Source organism: Balaenoptera physalus (genome assembly GCF_965194825.1).
Source record: "Balaenoptera physalus genome assembly, chromosome: 3".
NCBI lineage: Eukaryota > Metazoa > Chordata > Mammalia > Artiodactyla > Balaenopteridae > Balaenoptera > Balaenoptera physalus.
The window spans coordinates 9,353,453-9,376,587 of record NC_138890.1 but is presented as its reverse complement, the minus strand read 5'-3'; the positions used below and the strand labels follow the sequence as shown (position 1 = coordinate 9,376,587).

Genomic DNA, 23,135 nt, shown 5'->3' with positions numbered 1-23,135 from the left:
TCAGAAACGCCTGCAAAGTGTTGTAAAAATTCAGATTCCTGGGGCCTCCCTCTCCCCTGATTTTCATTCAGCAAGTCAGTGGGGGTACATCCAGGTTTGCTAATCATTGCTCTGGAAGGGACAAACTTATTATCCCTATCTTGGCGTTCTCTAAAGTTATCAATGGTGGTGGTGTTGGCATTTTTGGTGGAACAGTTTTTGCTGTCTGAGTCTGTCTGGTGCATTGTGGGCTGTTGAGCACCGCTGGCATATGCCCACTGGGGGTCAGGAGCACTCCCAGTCTTGTGAAAAGCAAAGATACCCACACATATTTCCAAATGCCCCCTGTCAAGGTGGCAGAAGAATCTATGCTTTCTTCTCACCAAATGGCATTCCCAAAGCTTGCTTAACCCTGAAGTTTGACATGTTGGAGTTCCTCTCTCTTTCCTCAGAATCTTCCAAAGTCTTCCAACCCTCTCAATTGTTCTACTTCCCTTTTCTGGAAAGAACTCAACTCGTGCACCCTAAAGTGTGACAGGGACCCAGGTGCATTATCCTAATGGATTCACTTTACAGAGAATGAAAATTTTATATAGCCAAAGGAATGAATCTCTAATATTGGAATCTTACATATCACCTAGCAGATGGAAATGGATGGGCAAGAAATCTTCATAGGCTCCTCAAATGACTGCAGTAGGTAGTTCCTTGCCCTCTTTCCACCATTAATCCAAATTAGTAATGTTGTCCAGGTAGAAAGATTTAGAATCTCATTAACATTGCAGACAGAAGCAGTTTAACAAGAGGCCTCCAGAAATCAGTCTCAGCCATTGGTTCTAATCTTTAACACATCTGCCAGCTGGAGACTTAATTTATCAATCAGCAGCAGCACTACCATACTGGCTCTGAGAATTATATTCAGTTGAACAGGGCTAGCAACTCTGAAATAAATGCCCCAACTAAATAGCTGCAAATCACATTCATTTGGTTGCTAAAACAATTAACAACTAATCCAGTCATTTTGAGTTGCAAGAATGGATCAGCCAAAAGACATTTGGTCTCTGCCTTCTAGTCTGGATACCCATTGAGAATGAGTGCCAAGATCTTTGGGAGATGGAGGGTATAAACAACAAAAACCAAATCTGATAAGCCAGATATTTGCAGATCATGATGTAGGCGCTTAAGAGTGAATCCAGAGACGGACTGTGGCTGTCACTCCAGGCGTAATATTGCACAGCAGTGTGTGCCCTGCAAATTTCCAAAACCAAATGAGACAGAGTCAAATTCTGGATGCAGACCTGGGGACAAATCCTAGCTCTAATACCTCCTAGCTGTGTGCTCTTGGAAAAGTGCTTAGCCTCTCTGAGCCTCCGTTTTTTTATGTAAAATAGAGACATGACTCCTTACGCCACAGACTGCTGTAAGGATTAATTAAGATCAAGCAGGTAAGCACGCACAATGACTAGTATATAATAAGCAAACAAGAATGACAGGAGGGGACTTCCCTGGTGGCGCAGTGGTTAGGAATCCGCCTGCCAAAGCAGGGGACATGGGTTCAAGCCCTGGTCTGGGAAGATTCCACATGCCATGGAGCAACTAGGCCTGTGTGCCACAACTGCTGAGCCTGCGCTCTAGAGCCCGCGAGCCACAACTACTGAAGCCCACATGCCTAGAGCCCGTGCTCTGCAACAAGAGAAGCCACTGCAATGAGAAGCCTGCGCACCACAAAGAAGAGTAGCCCCTGCTCGATGCAACTAGAGAAAGCCCGAGCACAGCAATGAAGACCTGGCACGACAACAAAAACAATTTTTTTAAAATATGATGGTAAATAGATTTTTTTTTTTAATCACCGGAGTCTGGAGAGATATTTCATATTCATGGATAGGAAGACTCAATATTGATAAAGGACTGTTATCCAAAATATAAAAAGAACTCTTAAAACTCAATAATAAGAACAAACCTGGTAATTAAATGAGCCAAAGACCTTAACAGACACCTTGCCAAAGAAAATATACAGATGGCAAATAAGCATATGAAAAAGATTCTCCGCATGATATGTCATTAAGGAAATGCAAACTAAAACAACAATGAGATACCACTACACACCTATTAGAATGGCCAAAATACAAAACACTGACACCACCAAATGCTGGTGAGGTTGTGGAGCAACAGGAACTCTCATTCATTGCTGGTGGGAATGCAAAATGGTACAGCCACTTTGCAAGACTGTTTACTGGTTTCTTACAAAACTAAACTTACTCTTATCATAAGATCCAGCAATAGCGCTACTTGGTATTTACCCAAAGGAGGTGAAAACTATGTCCTCACAAAAACCTGCACACAGTTGTTTATAACAGCGTCATTCGTAACTGCCGAAACTTGGAAGTAACCAAGATGTCCTTCAGTAAATGAATGGATAAACTCTGGTACATCCAGACAAAGGAATATTATTCAGCACTAAAAGACATGAGCTATCCAAGCCCTGAAAAGATATGGATGAAACTTAAATGCAAATTACTAAGAGAAAGAAGCCAATGTGAAGAGGCTACATACTGTATGATTCCAACTATACGACACTCCGGAAAAGGCAAAACTATGGAGACAGTAAAAAGATCAGTGGTTGTCAGGGGTTAGGGTAGAGGGAGGGATGAGTAGGCAGAGCACAGGGGGTTTTTAGGGCAGTAAAATTACCCTGTATGAGACTGTAATGGTGGATACATGTCATTATACATTTGTCCAAATCATAGAATGTACAACACCAAGAGTGAACCCTAATGTAAACTGTGGACTTTGGTTGTAATGTGTCCATGTAGGTTCATCAGTTGTAACCAATTCACCACTCTGAAAGGGATGTTGACAATGGAGAGGCTATGCATGTGTTGGGACAGGTACACCTGTTAAAACTGAGAAACCAACATGGGTACAATGAACTAAACTGCACACTTTTTTCAGATTTCACCGGTTTTCCCACTAACATCCTTTGGTTTCAGGATCCCATCCAGGATACTACATTCTTTTGAGTCATCTTTTCTCCGTAGTCCCTCTGGTCTATGACAGTTTCTTTTCTTGTTTCTCACAATTTTGATAATTTTTAGGAATACTGGTCAGGTATTTTTTAGAATGTTTCTCAATTTGGGTTTGCCTGCTATTTTCTCATGATTAGAATATGATGATGGATTTGGGGGAAGAAGACCACAGAGGTGAAATGCCATCCTCATTGCATCATATCAGCTAGCCATGACATCCTTATGACTTATCACTATGATGTTGACCTTGATCACTTGGTTAAAACAATGCCTACCAGCTTTCTCCACTGTCGAGTTACTATTTTTCCCTTTGTCTACTCTACTCTTCGGAAATGAGTCACTAAGCCCACCCCACACTAGTTAGGAGAGGGGAGAAGATTAAGCTCCATCTCCTGGAGGGAAGAGTATCTACATATATTCTTTTTGTTGTTGAAGTATAGTTGATTTACAGTATCATATTAATGTCAGGTGTACAGCACAGTGATTCAGTTATAGATATATAACTGAATATATATATATATATGTTTCTTATATAAAAGAAGCATATATATATATATATATATATATATATATATATATATATATATATATATTCTTCTTCAGATTCTTTTCCCTTACAGGTTATTACAAAATATTGAGTGTAGTTCCCTGTGCTACGCAATAGGTCCTTGTTGATTATCTATTTTATATATAGTAATGTGTATATGTTAATCCCAACCTCTTGATTTATCCCTCCCTCCTACCTTCCTTTCCCCTTTGGTAACCATAATTTTGTTTTCTATGTCTGTGAGTCTGTTTCTGTTTTGGAAATAAATTCATTTGTATCTTTTCTTTAGATTCCACATATAAGTGATATCAAATGATATTTGTCTTTCTCTGTCTGACTTACTTCACTTCGTATGATAACCTCTAGGTTCATCCATGTTGCTGCAAATGGCACTATGTCATTATTTTATATGACTGAGTAATATCCCATTGTATATACGCACCACATCTTCTTTATCCATTCATCTGTCAATGGGCATTTAGGTTGCTTCCATGTCTTGGCTATTGTAAACAGTGCTGCAATGAAAATTGGGGTGCATGTATCTTTTCGAATTATGGTTTTCTCTGGATATATGACCAGGAGTGGGATTGCAGGATCATGTGGTAGCTCTATATTCTTTAGAATACTTTGTAAGGGAAATTTGTCTCTTCTCCCTTATTCATTTATTCATTTATTTAATATTTATTTATAACAGTACAGACTCATATATTTATTTTATTTTTTGGATTACCCACTCAAACTGTATTATTTATTTTGTTGCTTGAAACGTTCCCTTTGGCCATTGGGAGCTCCTTCAGACTAGTTCTTGTGTTCCTTTGATACGCTCCCATTTTTTTTAAGCTTCCTTACTTTCTGCCACCGCAAGAGGCTCCAGGATCATCCTTCACTGCCCTGCCCTAGAATTAGCCATTTCTCCAAGGATTCCTGGTTGCTTTCATTGGAGAATGGTATTTAATGATCTCAGGACTGGGTGCAATATTGCATTTTTAGTTTTTATTTTGGTGGAAGTTGTATATGCAGGCAATTTGGCAATCACCATAAAACTTACAAGAACTCTTATGGATAAAAGTGCAAGGAGTAACAGATTTATATAGTTACTCCCCATGCACAATTGTTCATTTTAATGGTAAATATAGTAACTGTAGAGTGGAGTGCCCTGGTAGATAAGCAAGTGATCAAAAATAGCACACCAGTAATGGGGCAAATTGACATCACATGCCTCTTGGTATGATGTACCAAGAAGGATACAACATGACTTCATGCCATGATTGTATCATTTGAATAAATTGAATTCCATAATGTTCAAAATAAGGGGCATTCTACGAAACAACTTGCCTATATCCTTTGAAAGTGTTAATGTCAGGAAGTTCAAATAAAGACTGAGAAACTTCTCCAGATTAAGGGAGACATGGCGACTGAACCCAACAAGGGAGCCAGAATCTTCTTTTGCTATAAAGGATGTTATTGGGACAGTTGGTGACATCTGAGTAAGGTCTGTAGATTAGATAATAATAGGTATCAATGCTAATTTCCTGATTTTGACCGTTGTGCTGTGTTATATAAGAAAATGCCCTTCAGAAAACATTGAAGTATATAAGGTTAAAGGGCCATCATATCTATAAATTATTCTCAATGGTTCAAGGGTGGTGGGTAGACAGAGAATAAAGTGGAAGTAGTAAATGTTAACATTTGGAGAACCTGGATGAAGAATATACAGGAACTCTTAGTTCTGTTCTTACAACACTTTGGTAAGTCTGAAATTTTGTCAAAATAAAAAGTTAAAATATCACCTCACACCGGTCAGAATGGTCATCATCAAAAAACCTACAAACAATAAATGCTGGAGAGGGTGTGGAGAAAAGGGAACACTCTTGCACTGTTGGCGGGAATGTAAATTGATACAGCCACTATGGAGAACAGTATGGAGGTTCCTTAAAAAACTAAAAATAGAACTACCGTATGACCCAGCAATCCCACTACTGGGCATATACCCTGAGAAAACCACAATTCAAAAAGAGTCATGTACCACAATGTTCATTGCAGCTCTATTTACAATAGCCAGGACTTGGAAGCAACCTAAGTGTCCATCATCGGATGAATGGATAAAGAAGATGTGGCACATATATACAATGGAATATTACTCAGCCATAAAAAGAAACGAAATTGAGTTATTTGTAGTGAGGTGGATGGAGTTAGAGTCTGTCATACAGAGTGAAGTAAGTCAGAAAGAGAAAAACAAATACAGTATGCTAACACATATATATGGAATCTAAGGGGAAAAAAAAAAAAGGTCATGAAGAACCTAGTGGCAAGACGGGAATAAAGACACAGACCTACTAGAGAATGGACTTCAGGACATAGGGAGGGGGAAGGGTAAGATGTGACAAAGAGAGAGTGGCATGGACATATATACACTACCAAACGTAAAATAGATAGCTAGTGGGAAGCAACTGCATAACACAGGGAGATCAGCTCTGTGCTTTGTGACCACCTAGAGGGGTGGGATACGGAGGGTGGGAGGGAGAGAGATGCAAGAGGGAAGAGATATGGGAACATATGTATATGTATAACTGATTCACTTTGTTATAAAGCAGAAGCTAACACACCATTGTAAAGCAATTATACTCCAATAAAGATGTTAAAAAAAATTAAAAAAAATACTAAATGTAAAAAAAAATGTTAAAATAAATAAACAAGTGGCTACAAAAAGTTACATATATACAAGTTTCACTCATTCCTTCATTTTGTTGAGCACCTGCTGTATGCCAAGTGATTTTTCCGAGCACAGAACAAGACAGACAAAAATTCCTACTGTTGTGGAGCTGGGTGGAAACAGGAAAAAAATGGAATAAAGACGGAAATGCATAGTTTGTCAGATGGTGTTAAGTGCTAAGGACAAGAACAAAGCAGGAGAGGGGAATAGAGAGTGCAACCACTAGGAATTAAGAGTCAAATAGATCTTTGGGGCGTGTTATACAAAGCAGTGCAGACAATACACACTATTAGCTTTCAATAAAAACGTGTCAATTAAATATCACTTAAATTCTGATCTCTAAATGTAGAAGGCAGCTTCTGACAAGGCCTCCAATGATGTTCACACCCTTGTGTAACGCCCTCCCCTTGAAAGTGGGTGGGACCTAGTAACTCACCTTTTAAAAATCTTTGCCTTTTTAAAAATTAAAAAAAATTTTAATACAATTTTTAAATGTTACTTTCCATTTACAGTTATTACAAAATAGTGGCTATTTTCCCCGTGTTGTACAATACATCCTTGAGCCTATCTTACACCCAATAGTTTGTACCTCTCACTCCCCCACCCCTATATTGCCCCTCCCTCCTCCCAACTGGTAACCACTAGTTTGTTCCACTATATCTGTGAACCTAGTGACTCACTTTTTAAAAAATTGTATTGAAGTATAGTTGATTTAAATTTATTTATTTATTTATTTGGCTGCGTTGGGTCTTCGTTGCTGCATGCAGGCTTTCTCTAGTTGCTGCGAGTGGGGGGCTACTCTTCGTTGTGGTGCGTGGGCTTCCCACTGCAGTAGCTTCTCTTGCTGTGGAGCACGGGCTCTAGGCACACAGGCTTCAGTAGTTGTGGCACACGGGCCCAGTAGTTGTGGCTCTCAGTCTAGAGTGCAGGCTGAGTAGTTGTGGCGCATGGGCTTAGTTGCCCCACAGCATGTGGGATCTTCCCGGACCAGGGCTTGAACCTGTGTCCCCTGCATTGGCAGGTGGATTCTTAACCACTGCGCCACAAGGGAAGTCCATGACTCATTTTAATGAATAAAAGATGAAAGAGTGATGGGATGGCACTTTTGAGATCAAGTTACAAAAAGACTGGCTTGCACATTGCATGCCCTCTCTATCTCTCTTTATTGCTTACTCTGAGGAAAGCCAGGTTCCATGTTGTGAGCTGCCTTATGGAGAGTCCCACGTGGCAAAGAACCATGAACAGCCTCCAAGAAACATCTAGTGAGGAACAGAGACCCTCAGCCCCACAGCCCATGAGAAACTGAATTCTTCCAACAGTCACGTGTTTAAGCTTGGAAGGGAACTCTTCCCCAGTTAAGCCTTCAGATGAGAATGAAGTCCCCATTGACACCTTGTTGGCAGCCTCATGAGGGACCCTGAAACAGAAGCCCCAAATAAGCTGCACCCTGGTTCCTGCCCCACAGAAACTATAGGTAATAAATGATTGCTTTTAAAGCTGCTAAGTTTTGGGTAATTGGTTACACAGCAAGAGGTAACTATTACATGAAGGCTCCATATTTCTCCTCCTAAAATAAAATAGCTGTTTTTCTCCTTCTGGATCCCCCAAAAAGACTTATTCTGAGAGAGGCATTATAGATGTTCACCAAATATTTCCCTTTCTCCGTATTCAGGCACATGGTAAGATGGCATTCCCTGGTCCCCTTGTGTTTGCTGAGGCCATGTGACTAGTTCTGGCCAATGAGCTCTCTCAGTGGGAATGAAGTGTGTGCTTCCAAGTTGGAGCATTTAGTTGTCAGTGCAAATCTCTCGAGAGCTGCAGTGACTAGCCACATGTGACTATTATAATTAAACAAAATTGAAAACCTGGTCCATAGTTGTACAAGCCACATTTCTAGAACTCAAAAGCCACATGAGTCTAGCGGCCACCTTATGAGACAGCACAAATCAAGAACATTTCCATCACCCTCCTACATTGTTGGTGGGAATGTAAATTGGTACAACCACTATGGAAAACACTATGGAGGTTCCTTAAAAAACTAAAAATAGAGCGACCATGTGATCCAGCAATCCCACTCCTGGGCATATATGCAGAAAAGAGGAAAACTCTAATTTGAAAAGATACATGCACCCCAATGTTCAGGGCAGCACTATTTACAATAGCTAAGACATGGAAACAACCAAAGTGCCCACCAACAAACAACTGGTTTAAGAAGATCTGGTGTATATACATACCATGGAATATTACTCAGCCATAAAAAGAGTGAAATATTGCCATTTCCAGCAACATGGATGGACCTAGAGATTATCATACTAAGTGAAGTAAGTCAGGCAGAGGAAGACAAATACTGTATGATATCACCTGTATGTGGACTCTAAAAAATAATACAAATGGATCTATATACAAAACAGAAACAGACTCACAGACATAGAAAACAAACTGATGGTTACCAAAGGGGAAAGGGAGGCGGGGAGGGATAAATTAGGAGTTTGGGATTGACAGATACAAACTACTCCACATAAAATAGATAAGCAATAAGGATTTACTGTATGAACAGAGGGAACTATATTCAATAACTTGTAATAACCTAGAATGGAAAATAATCTGAAAAATATATATATATATAAAGCTGAATCATTTTGTTGTACACCTGAAACTAACACAATATTGTAAATTAACTACACTTCAATTAAAAAAGAACATTTGCATCTTCTGGAAAGTTCTATTGGACAGCTTTGCTCTGGAGCATTCTTTTGCACAGGAGCAAGCAGAGCTTCGGATGGTGACTACTCTTTAAGGTTGGGCCCCAGAGTGAAGATAACGTGGAGCACAGCCCCAGTCTGAGCTGTGAGGTTGTGCTGGGCGAGTAAGGAAGCAACATCTCTCATTTTAAAGCCACGGGACTTGGGGGTTGTAATCTGTAGCATGCCATTCACAGATTTCAGCAAATCTCTTTATTGGCATCTGCCTTAAAATGACTGTAGCTATAATTCTGATGCCCACTCCTTAACCCAATTACCCTTTCGAGGACTTCTGACCTCTAAAATGAAAAGAGAATAATTTTCTGTTGTTGTAAGCTACCTAGTTTGTAGTAATTTAAAAAAATTTTTTTATTGGAGTATAGTTGATTTACAATGTTGTGTTAGTTTCAGGTGTACAGAAAAGTGATTCAGATATATATATGTGTGTATGTATATGCATATATGTATATATATGCATACATATATATTCTTTTTCAGATTTTGTCGATTATAGATTATTATAAGATATTGAGTAGAGTAACCTGTACTCCACTCAACAAGTAGGTCCTTGTTGTTTATCTATTTTATGTATAGTAGTGTTTATATGTTAATCCCAAACTCTTAATTTATCCCTCTCCCCCTTTCCCTTTAGGCAACCATAAGTTCTACGTCTGTGAGCATTTGACAAGTGTTTCTTGAGCATCTATGCTCAATATGAGGCCTTACCCCAGGCACTGGGGAATGGATACAGCCATGAATAGAACAAATAAGAAACTCATGTTTTAGGGCAGAGAAACCAGAAAAAAAGACTGAGCTTGGATAGATCTAGCATATGTCAGGTAGAGATAGTTTTTATAAGAAAAATGGAGCAGGCATTGGGCCAGCTAGAAGAGGAGGGGGAGTTATTTTGGGAAGACCTCTCTGAGACGGTGACATTGATGGAGAGACTCAAGGAAAGAAAGGAACAGAGATGCAGATATCAGAGGGAGGAATGCTGCAGACTGAGGAAACATCAACAGCAAAGGCTTGTGAAGACAGTGACTGGTGTGTTCAAAGGCCAGCAAAGAGGCTCATGTGGCAGGAGTGAAGGGAGTGAGAGTGGATGAGATAAGGGAGGTTTTGGGGATGACAGGGCTGTCATCCCCTGTAAGGGCTTTATTGTTTTAAAATGTAGGTTTTATTATTTTTCAGGGGTGGTGAGGCCAACAGATCGAGAGACAACTGCCATTGAAAAGATAGCTTGTTTTACTCAAAGACCCCAGGAGGAGGAGCACATCTTGCCATGCAGGGCCACCCAGGGAAGCACCAGGGTCAGTTGGTCAGGAAGCAGTGGGAGCAGGATGAGAAAGTGGGCAAGATCCTTTATTGTGGTTTCCTCAGAAAGGAAAAGGTAAAGGAGGGTAAGCAGCCTTAGGATTGGCTGGCTTTAATAATTTTAGCAGGCTGTGGGGTGTAGGGGCTCTCCCTAGTTGGTACCTGGCCCTGGGGTGATCAGGGCAGTGGCAGAGCATATTTGCAATTAGAGCCTGGTAGAGGAGGTCGTGGAGACGCAGGCTCTGGATTGGTTGGTTTGTATTTGAAATGCGTGCTCAAGGCTGAATCCTTTACTATCTCAAAGGATTGGCTAACCCTGGGAGAGGCAGTCCTTCAGGGTCACCCAGATGCCAAAGCATCCAACACACATGGTTAATACATTTATCTTATGACACTTGCCAGAAAGACTTTTCCTCTTGTAAAGTCACATCATTGCCCTTAAGATGTTTTGAGTTCTGGGACCTCAAGGTCCTGCCTATCCTGTTCATTGCTCCAGCCTCAGCAACTGAGAAATGTCAAAATAGAAACCTACTGTCTTGATAAGTGAAAAGGGCAAGTTACAGAGAAGTACACAACATGAATGATCTTTATGAAAGAGACAGAATGCATGAAAATATAAAAGTGTTCGTTCATGTCTTTAAGAAGAAACAAAGGATAAACCAGAGACCAATACAAATGACTTCCCAATAGGGAAAAAGAGGGAATGGAGCTGGAGGAAGAGCTGAGGGGAAATCTGATCCTAACACCTGGTTAGAATCAGAGCAGAATTATTTCCCTGGAAAATGTGGACTTACTCCTTTTATTTTCTTCTGTTTTCCCCAATGACTAAAAAAGAGCAGGAAACACACACACACACACACACACACACACAACAGAGAATGTGGTAAGAGTTAAGCTTAGTGACAACACGAATGGAAACACACACACGTGTTCACGAGGTTACACGTAAATATATGCATACATCTGTGATGTCCTTCCATAGCTGTTCTGCTTTTCTGTCACTGAGACGACAACAGCTAAATAATCTCATGTCCCATATGGCACCCCGACTGTCACAAAGTTAACGCACTTAAAGTTAAGGAGGGTTTGTGAAAAAATAAAAACCTTTTGAATTATGAGAAGGTAGGTGTGTCATGGGTGTGCCTGGCACTGCCCAGCCTTGATCTGGCCACCTCAGTGCATACAGGACTGGCTTCCCACTGCCAGCCCTCAGGGGGCTTTCTCTAGCCACCAGAGTGTCGACTCGACAGGCTGGGATGCTAGGAAATGAGTGCTCCTGGGAACACTTCAACCTGTGATTGATGGAAGTTGGTGGATAAATACCCCAGCTCCCTTGGTCCTAGGGTGTGGGAACTCTGAACAATGTGCTCTCTGCTGCCCCCCAGAGGTCTCCACCGGTACTGAGTCCCAGTTGTTCACTATGGTAACTTGCCTGAGGGCACATCCATTACTGGTTGGTTCTTCCTTTCCCCGCTCCTCTGTCAGTGTGTCCTGGGATCTCCACCCCAAAACAATTGAATCCTTGCTTCCATATCTGCTTCTGGGGGAAACCCAAACTAAGACAATGGATTTGGACAGATTCTGTTAGCTATTTCAAAATCTTTAGGCAGAAAGAAGATCCTCCCTCCCTCCCTTCCTTCCTTCCTTCTTTCCTTCTCCTTCTCCTTCTCCTTTTCCTTTTCCTTCTCCTTCTTCTTCTTCCTTTCTCCTCCCTTCTCTTCTCTTCTCTCTCTCTCCTCTTCCTTCTTCAAAACAGAGTCTAAAGGGGCTTGTACAATAAAAGTTGAATATAAATCAGGTACCCCAAATATATGCGCTATCTCAGCCTCATTGTGTAATAGAAAAAAAACGCAGAACTACTTGTCAAAAGATTTGGACTCACACTCTTCAAATGTAGCCACAAGCCTCATGTGACCACTGAGTGCTTGCAATGTGACTGGTCCAAATTGAGATGTAAGTATTAAAATACACACCATATTTTGAAGACTTAGTACAAGAAAAATATGTGAAATATCCAATAATTTTTATATTCATTATAGGTAGAAATGATAGCATTTCCAGTATGTTAGGTTAAATAAAATACATTATTAAAACTAACTTTACCTGTTTCTTTTTACCTCTTCTAATGTGGCTGCCGGAATGTTTAAAATTACATATGGGACCATGTCGTATTTCTACTGGACAGAGCTGGTCTAGATGATTACCCAGTTCTGTACTTCCAAGCTCCATGAATTAGGGCAAGACATTTAATCCCATGGAGATGGTTTCCTCACTTAGGAACAACACAGCAACAGTAACAAAGAGTAATAATATCACCCCTCCACACTAATGTCCAAACAATGTTCTACTGTGAGCTTGACCCACCAGTGAATCTCTCCAAGCCTCAGTCTCCTCATCTGCAAAATGGGGATGAGGGCAGTATGCACCCTATGGGATCATAAAGGGATGACACACTGTATGTGATGGGCCAGGCACAGGATAGTAGAGAATGAGTGTTGGCTGCATTGATGATAATATTTTCTGTGTGCAGATGAAATTGCATCTTGTGTCCAAAGGAAGTATTCCCTGGAAGCATCTGATGCCCCAGAAACAAGGCAGGCAGCAGGGGAGGACCCACCAGATACACAGACAAATAAAGGTAATGGAAAAGAGATCCCAACAACATTCACTGGAAGGGAATAAAAGTTCCATCTAAGAATCACATGCAGAGAGAAACATGACTGTATTTGTGTTCAGGCTGCTGGAATGCATGTTGTCTCACAGAGAGACCCTAATGGATTGACTTGACAGAACATTAAGCCTCTTTTCTGGGTCTTTTTTATTCTCTTCTCCAGCATCATCCATGTCTTTTGTTGTGGAAAATGCTTTCATCCCATGCCAACAGAAATTACTTCACTCTCATACCTGAGATGCTTGCTTAAGAACATGTCTCAAAGTGTCTCGAGTTCTCAAATCAAGAAAAAACCCAAATCACCCTGTGGGGACCAGAAGCAAGGAAAAGAAGTTTAATTGGGCTCACAGATGTGTTTCAAGGCAACGTGACTGGGGTGGAGCTGTGTGGCCTTGGGCAAGTTGCTCAACCTCTCTGGCTTCAGTGTGTTCATTTGTAAAACAGGGAAATTAGAATGTTCACTTAATTGGTGGTTGTGAGGATTAAATGAGATAATCCACAGATCGTGTTAGACAGACTCAGAGCCTGGGTGTTGGTGTTGCTACCTTTCCTTGCCTCCAACCTGGAGTCATTTTTTTGTTACTGAAGAGATTCCCATCCTCACAAATAAGTCTGAGGCTTTCTTTAAAGCTTTTGATGATTTGTTTTTAAATATTTTTCAAAAGTAAAGTAATTTTCATATTAAAAAAATTTTAATCCTCTATCCCAGGACTACCCCAAACACAAACATTGTGAGAATTTTGTAGTATTTCTGTCTAGTTTCTCTCCCACCCCCGTGTTTTTATTTTACATATAGAGGTAATTATAGTGCAAAGATATTTTATATATAATCGTTCCTCAACATCCGAGTATTCCCTATATTTTTTATTACCCAGATATCCACACAGTTACGAGCTTAGAGAAGCAAACGTTGTCCTAACATAAATATATTCACAAATGAACTTCAACTTCACAATTATCCATTCTGGAGTAAATACAAACATCACTTTGGAGCCCATCAGATCAATATATTTGCCAATGTTTATCTCTCAATGTTGATGGATGTTTGAAATTTAACAATACAATTCTCAATGATGCGAATCGATTGCAACATGAAAACTGGAAATCTTTGCAGAGGACAGCAGGATTTCATGAAGTCAGTGAAAGTGATGTGGGAGAACCATTTGCAGCACCTGAAGAGTTAGACTGGTTAACAATGGAAAAACAGGAAACAAGCAGATAACAGTAATGCTCAAAAGAGCGAAAGAGCAAAGGATTTTAAAAGCCCTGTGGGGAAATTGATGAAGATCTTGCAAACGTATGCAAAAAACGACCCCCTGTAGGAATACATCACAAAAGCCAAAGATAAAACGAAAGATGTTCCATTCGTATAATTTTTCAGTAGGAAATTATATACATGCAAAATATCAACTTTTGACTCATTCTTTGTTAATTTGAAGAATTAGAGCATATTTGCAATTAGTACTTAAATATTGTTAAGTGGGATCTAAAAACAAACTTAGGTTTACGAAGTTGGGATGCCTTTTACCAGACAAAGTCCCAACTGGATTCCTACTTTCATTGGATTCACTCTAAGAAGATTTTTCCAGTAGTAAGTATTCTGGAATGGAGATTTCCTCTATCACTTTCTCACTTAATATCATATTACAACCATCATTTTAATGGTTACATTTACGTATTTACTTATTACCCTTTTGCTAACTTTTAATAATGTTTCCAACTAGATGCTTTTAAAAGTAATAGGGCAGGTTCTTCTCCAGGGCCTTGGCGGCTTCCATGTCGTCCAGGGTTTCACCCCACTCATGATGGGACAGCGTCTGCTTGTCCTGGAAGAGGGCATGTCTGACACACGGGTTTTGCATCTTCAAGAGACGCCCGGCACCATGGCGCTTCTCTTTTGCCAACTCAAAGAAGACGTGGCTCAGGCCCTCTATAGCCATATCTTCTCAGTGAAAATAGAACAGAAAGAGTCGTGTGGCTGACAGGGTCTTGGTGCTCCAGCCGTGTGTCAGGTCTGAGCCTCTGAGGTGGGAGAGCCAAGTTCAGGACATTGGTCCACCAGAGACCTCCTGGCTCCATGTAATATCAAATGGCAAAGCTCTCCCAGAGATCCCCATCTCAATGCTAAGACGCAGCTCCACTCAACGACCAGCAAGATACAGTGCTGGACACCCTATGCCAAACAACTAGCAAGACAAGAACACAGCCCCACCCATTAGCAGGGAGGCTGCCTAAGGTCATAAATAAGGTCACAGACACCCAAAAACACACCAGTGGATGTGGTCCTGCCCACCAGAAAGACAAGATCCAGCCTCATCCACCAGAACACAGGCACCAGTCCCCTCCACCAGGAAGCCTACACAACCCACTGAACCAACCTTACCCACTGGGGGCAGACACCAAAAACAACAGGAGCTACGAACCTGCAGCCTGTGAAAAGGAGACCCCAAACACAGTAAGTTAAGCAAAATGAGAAGACAGAGAAACACACAGCAGATGAAGGAGCAAGGTAAAAACCCACCAGACCAAACAAATGACGAGGAAATAGGCAGTCTACCTGAAAAAGAATTCAGAGTAATGATAGTAAAGATGACCCAAAATCTTGGAAACAGAATGGAGAAAATACAAGAAACGTTTAACAAGGACCTAGAAGAATGAAAGAGCAAACAAACAATGATGAACAACACAATAAATGAAATTAAAAATTCTCTAGAAGGAATCAATAGCAGAATAACTGAGGCAGAAGAACGGATAAGTGACCTGGAAGATAAAATAGTGGAAATAACTACTGCAGAGCAGAATAAAGAAAAAGAATGAAAAGAATTGAGGACAGTCTCAGAGACCTCTGGGACAACATTAAATGCACCAACATTCGAATTATAGAGGTCCCAGAAGAAGAATAGAAAAATAAAGGGACTGAGAAAATATTTGAAGAGATTATAGTTGAAAACTTCCCTAATATGGGAAAGGAAAGAGTCAACCAAGTCCAGGAAGCGCAGAGAGTCCCATACAGGATAAGTCCAAGGAGAAACACGCCAAGACACATATTAGTCAAACTATCAAAAATTAAATACAAAGAAAAAATGTTAAAAGCAGCAAGGGAAAACAACAAATAACATACAAGGGAATCCCCATAAGGTTAACAGCTGATCATTCAGCAGAAACTCTGCAAGCCAGAAGGGAGTGGCAGGACATATTTAAAGTGATGAAAGGGAAAAACCTACAACCAAGATTACTCTACCCAGCAAGGATCCCATTCAGATTCGACAGAGAAATTAAAACCTTTACAGACAAACAAAAGCTAAGAGAATTCAGCACCACCAAACCCGCTTTACAACAAATGCTAAAGGAACTTCTCTAGGCAGGAAACACAAGAGAAGGAAAAAACCTACAATAACAAACACAAAACAATTAAGAAAATGGTGATAGGAGCATACCTATTGATAACTACCTTAAATGTAAATGGATTAAATGCTCCAGCCAAAAGATATACACTGGCTGAATGGATACAAAAATAAGACCCATATATATGTGGTCTACAAGAGACCCACTTCAGACCCAGGGATGCATACAGACTGAAAGTGAGGGGATGGAAAAAAGATATTCCATGTAAATGGAAATCAAAAGAAAGCTGGAGTAGCAATTCTCATATCAGACAAAATAGACTTTAAAATAAAGACTATTACAAGAGACAAAGAAGGACACTACATGATGATCAAGGGATCAATCCAAGAAGAAGATATAACAATTGTAAATATTTATGCACCCAACATAGGAGCACCTCAGTACATAAGGCATATCCTAACAGCCATAAAAGGGGAAATCAACAGTAACACAATCATAGTAGGGGACTTTAGCACCCCGCTTTCACCAGTGGAGAGATCATCCAAAATGAAAATAAATAAGGAAACACAAGCTTTAAATGATACATTAAATAAGATGGACTTAATTGATATTTATAGGACATTCCATCCAAAAACTACAGAATACACTTTCTTCTCAAGTGCTCGTGGAACATTCTCCAGGATAGATCATATCTTGGGTCACAAATCAAGCCTTGGTAAACTTAAGAAAATTGAAATCGTATCAAGTATCTTTTCCGACCACAACGCTATGAGACTAGATATCAATTACAGGGAAAAAATATGTAAAAAATACAAACACATGGAGGCTAAACAATATGCTACTAAATAACCAAGAGATCATGAAGAAATGAATAAATACCTACAAACAAATGACAATGAAAATACGACGACCCAAAACCTATGGGACGCAGCAAAAGCAGTTCTAAGACGGAAGTTTATAGCAATACAATCCTACCTCAAGAAACAAGAAAAATCTCAAATAAACAACCTAACCTTACACCTAAAGCAATTAGAAAGGGAAGAACAAAAATAAAACCCCAAAGTTAGCAGAAGGAAAGAAATCATAAAGATCAGATCAGAAATAAATGAAAAAGAAATGAAAGAAACAATAGCAAAGATCAATAAAACTAAAAGTTGGTTCTTTGAGAAGATAAACAAATTGATAAACCATTAGCCAGACTCATCAAGAAAAAAAGGGAGAAGATTCTATTCAAATCAATAGAATTAGAAATGAAAAAGGAGAAGTAACAACTGACACTGCAGAAATACAAAGGATCATGAGAGATTACTACAAGCAGCCATATGCCAATAAAATGGACAACCTGGAAGAAATGGACAAATTCTTAGAAAAGCACAACCTTCCGAGACTGAACCAGGAAGAAATAGAAAATATAAACAGACCAATCACAAGCACTGAAATTGAGACTGTGATTAAAAATCTTCCAACAAACAAAAGCCCAGGACCAGATGGCTTCACAGGCGAATTCTATCAAACATTTAGAGAAGAGCTAACACCTATCCTTCTCAAACTCTTCCAAAATATAGCAGAGGGAGGAACACTCCCAAACTCATTCTACAAGGCCACCATCACCCTGATACCAAAACCAGACAAAGATGTCACAAAGGAAGAAAACTACAGGCCACTATCACTGATGAACATAGATGCAAAAATCCTCACTAAAACACTAGCAAACAGAATCCAACAGCACATTAAAAGGATTATACACCATGATCACGTGGGGTTTATCCCAGGAATGCAAGGATTGTTCAATATACGCAAATCAATCAATGTGATACACCATATTAACAAATTGAAGGATAAACCATATGATCATCTCAATAGATGCAGAAAAAGCTTTCGACAAAATTCAACACCCATTTATGATAAAAACCCTCCAGAAAGTAGGCAGAGAGGGAACTTACCTCAACATAATAAAGGCCATATATGACAAACCCACAACAAACATCGTTCTCAATGGTGAAAAACTGAAACCATTTCCACTAAGATCAGGAACAAGACAAGGTTGCCCACCTTGTGGGTGTCTCACCACTATTATTCAACATAGTTTTGGAAGTTTTAGCCACAGCAATCAGAGAAGAAAAAGAAAAAAAAAAGGAATCCAAATCGGAAAAGAAGAAGTAAAGCTGTCACTGTTTGCAGACGACATGATACTAAACATAGAGAATCCTAAAGATGCTACCAGAAAACTACTAGAGCTAATCAATGAATTTGGTAGAGTAGCAGGATACAAAATTAATGCACAGAAATCTCTTGCATTCCTATACACTAATGATGAAAAATCTGAGAGAGAAATTAAGGAAACACTCCCATTTACCATTGCAAGAAAAAGAATAAAATACCTAGGAATAAACCTACCTAAGGAGACAAAAGACCTGTATGCAGAAAACTATAAGACACTGATGAAAGAAATTAAAGATGATACAAACAGATGGAGAGATATACTATGTTCTTGGATTAGAAGAATCAACATTGTGAAAATGACTAAGCAACAGATTCAATGCAATCCCTATCAAACTACCAATGGCGTTTTTCACAGAACTAGAACAAAAAATTTCACAATCTGTATGGAAACACAAAAGACCCCGAATAGACAAAGCAATCTTGCGAAAGAAAAACGGAGCTGGAGCAATCAGGCTCTGGGTTTCAGACTATACTACAAAGCTACAGTAATCAAGACAGTATGGTACTGGCACAAAAACAGAAATATAGATCAATGGAACAGGATTGAAAGCCCAGAGAGAAACCCACGCACATATGGTCACCTTATTTTTGATAAAGTAGGCAAGAATATACAATAAAGAAAAGACAGCCTCTTCAATGAGTGGTGCTGGGAAAACTGGACAGCTACATGTAAAAGAATGAAATTAGAACAGTCCCTGACACCATACACAAAAATAAACTCAGAATGGATTAAAGACCTAAATGTAAGGCCAGACACTATCAAACTCTTAGAGGAAAACATAGGCAGAACACTCTATGACATAAATCACAGTAAGATCCTTTTTGACCCACCTCCTAGAGAAATGGAAATAAAAACAAAAATAAACAAATGGAACCTAATGAAACTTAAAAGCTTTTGCACAGCAAAAGAAACCATAAACAAGACGAAAAGGCAACCCTCAGAATGGGAGAAAATATTTGCAAATGAAGCAACTGATAAAAGATAAATCTCCAAAATATACAAGCAGCTCATGCAGCTCAATATCAAAAGAACAAACAACCCAATCCGGAAATGGGCAGAAGACCTAAATAGACATTTCTCCAAAGAAGATATACAGATTGCCAACAAACACATGAAAGAATGCTCAACATCATTAATCATTAGAGAAATGCAAATCAAAAGTACAATGCGATATTATCTCACACTAGTAGAATGGCCATCAGCAAAAAATCTACAAACAATAAATGCTGGAGAGGGTGTGAAGAAAAGCAAACCCTCATACACTGTTGGTGGGAATGTAAATTGATACAGCCACTATGGAGAACAGTATGGAGGTTCCTTAAAAAACTAAAAACAGAACTACCGTATGACCCAGCAATCCCACTACTGGGCATATACCCTGAGAAAACCACAATTCAAAAAGAGTCATGTACCACAATGTTCATTCCAGCTCTATTTACAATAGCCAGGACTTGGAAGCAACCTAAGTGTCCATAGACAGATGAATGGATAAAGAAGATGTGGCACATATATACAATGGAATATTACTCAGCCATAAAAAGAAACGAAATTGAGTTATTTGTAGTGAGGTGGATGGACCTAGAGTCTGTCATACAGAGTGAAGTAAGTCAGAAAGAGAAAAAGAAATACCGTATGCTAACACATATATATGGAATCTAAGAAAAAAGAAAAAAAAAAGGTCATAAAGAACCTAAGGGCAAGACGGGAATAAAGACACAGACCTACTAGAAAATGGACTTGAGGATATGGGGAGGGGGAAGGGTAAGCTGTGACAAAGTGAGAGAGTGGCATGGACATATATACACTACCAAACGTAAAATAGCTAGCTAGTGGGAAGCAGTCGCATAGCCCAGGGAGATCAGCTTGGTGCTTTGTGACCACCTAGAGGGGTGGGATAGGCAGGGTGGGAGGGAGGGAGATGCAAGAGGGAGGAGATATGGGAACATATGTGTATGCATAACTGATTCACTCTGTTATAAAGCAGAAACTAACACACCATTGTAAAGCAATTATACTCCAATAAAGATGTTAAAAAAATTAAATTATTAAAGGTTTATTTTAAAACAATGGCATTGTGATTGTAGTTTTTAATGGACTCTTTTTTTTACCATGTGTTTTTATTTTTATTTATTTATTTTCTTGACGTACAGTTGATTTACAATGTTTCAGGTGTGCAGCAAAGTGATTCAGTCATATATATAAAAAGAATATATATGTATAAATATATATATATCTTTTTCAGAATATATATATTCTTCAGATTCATATATATATATAAATATATTCTTTCAGATTCTTTTCCATTATAGGTTATTATAACATATTGAATATAGTTCCCTGTGCTATACAGTAGGTCCTTATTGTTTATATATTTTATATATAGTAGTGTGTATCTGTTCATCTCAAATTCACAGTCTATCCCTCCCCGTCTTTTCCCCTTTGGTAACCATAAGTTTGTTTTTTATGTTTTAATGGACTCTTTATCTCTTAGAGATATATGCTGTAAGATTAACAGGTACAATGATATGATGCCTAGACTTTGCTTTAAAATAATCCAGCAAAGTACAGACAGTAGGTGGGGTTATAGAGAAACCAGATTTACCTAATGCTGATAGTTACTGAAGTTAGGAAGTAAGTACATGAGGTTGTTTTTATGATTCTTTCCAATTTTGGTAAGTTTGAACATTTTCATGATAAAAAGTTTTTTGTTTTTTTTTAATAAATTTATTTATTTATTTATATTTTATATTTGGCTGCGTTTGGTCTTCGTTGCTGTGTGCAGGCTTTCTCTAGTTGCAGCGAGTGGGGCTGCTCTTCATTGCGTGTGCGGGTTTCTCATTGCGGTGACTTCTCTTGCTGCGGAGCATGGGCTCTAGGCACGCAGGTTTCAGTAGTTGTGGCACGTGGACTCAGTAGTTGTGGCTTGTGGGCTCTAGAGTGCAGGCTCAGTAGTTGTGGCGCACGGGCTCAGTTGCTCCACGGCATGTGGGATCTTCCCAGACCAGGGCTCGAACCCGTGTGCCCTGCATTGGCAGGTGGATTCTTAACCACTGCACCACCAGGGAAGTCCCTAAAAAGTTTTTTGAAAATTAAAAAAGTTGAACCTACATGCTCCTAAACATGCTCCCCAGAGTAGACTGTATCTGCCTGGAGGAAGGAGAACCTTCATCTCACCTGAAGTGCCACTCTCCGCCAGCTAGGCCATGTGTCCTGACCTGCAGGCTCCCCACTGCAGTCCAACAGGGTGCCTGGGCCTTGGCACACCTCTCCATGGAATGATGGGATGATGTAGGTGTCTGACCCCTGGGGCTGCTAAGTTCCCCCAACCCAACCTCGCTCCTAACCAACTCCATGTGACATCATAGAATTTGCCTCAAGCCCTGTTGAATGATCAGCAGTGACCACAACTTGCCCCACACGTGTTAATTTGGACAATAAAGCCCACAAGAAAATTTCCTGGGGACATCTGCAAGAAATCCTTGTCTCTTAGAAGACCTGTAGGAAACTACCCTCTTTCTTCCATTGGGCATAAACAGGGAAGCAGGTAGCCCCAATTGCAATGGCACCCACCCTAAGATCTTGGAACCTTGAGAGACAAAAATAGTGCTGGATCGATCCCATCTTGAAGCCCACACCACTTCTGTATTTCCAGTCATGAAAGCCAGTACCTTCCCTTGCTGTTCAATCAGCCTGAGTTTGCTGTGACCTGCAACCCACCACCCTAACCTGGTCCAGCCACATAAAACTTTCTTCACGCAGGCTCCACGTGTATCAGTTTAAGCAAATCTGTACAGATTTGCCAGAAAGGTAGGCCAAGAGTGCAATAGTTCATTTGAAACTGTCAAACTCAGAATCCCAGTTTAGGCCCTGCTGGGAATCCTAGTCCAGATGATACAAGTTTTTACAAACATTAATAATAGAACTAAACAGATTCAAAGCCTTCTTTACCACCACTATTCAATTAATCAACCAGCCACTTGTCAAATACTCCTCTAGGCCATTACCACTCAGTTCAGGCCTGCAACATCAATTGCCTGGACCATTGCAGTATCCTCCCTATTAACTCCCTTCAGTCATCTATCTCTCACATTGCCCCTAGAGGGCTCTTTCTAACTCATACGTCTGATCAAGGAACTCTCTGGTTCAAAAATTCTTCAATGACTCTCCTTTTTGTTAAATTGTGGTAAAATACACATAACATAAAATTTAACATTTTAATTTTTTTTAAGTGTACAGCTCAGTGGCATTAAGGACACTCATACTTTCTGTCTCTATGAATTTGACTAATCTAGAGACCTCATATAAGTAGAATCATACAGTATTTGTCCTTTTGTGACTGGCTTATTTCACTCAGCATAATGTCCTCTAGGTTCATCCATGTTGTGGCATATGTCAGAATTTCCTTCCTTTCTAAGGCTGAATAATACTCCATTATATGTATAGATCACATTTTTTTGTTTGTTTTTCTGCTTACTTTTAGATAAACTTAAGTTTTTAGCACAGTTTTAGATTTTATGGAAAAATCTGAGTATACCACAGAGAGTTCTCATATACTTCACACCAAATTATATTATCATA

The 23,135-nt window shown here is 39.6% G+C and overlaps 1 protein-coding gene across 8 annotated transcripts in view; it reads right to left on the bottom strand.

Moving 5' to 3' along the window:
* Positions 1-23,135, bottom strand: part of CACNA1A (calcium voltage-gated channel subunit alpha1 A) — a 329,605-nt gene that overhangs the window by 239,189 nt on the left and 67,281 nt on the right. The gene's annotated exons all lie outside the window — the stretch shown is intronic.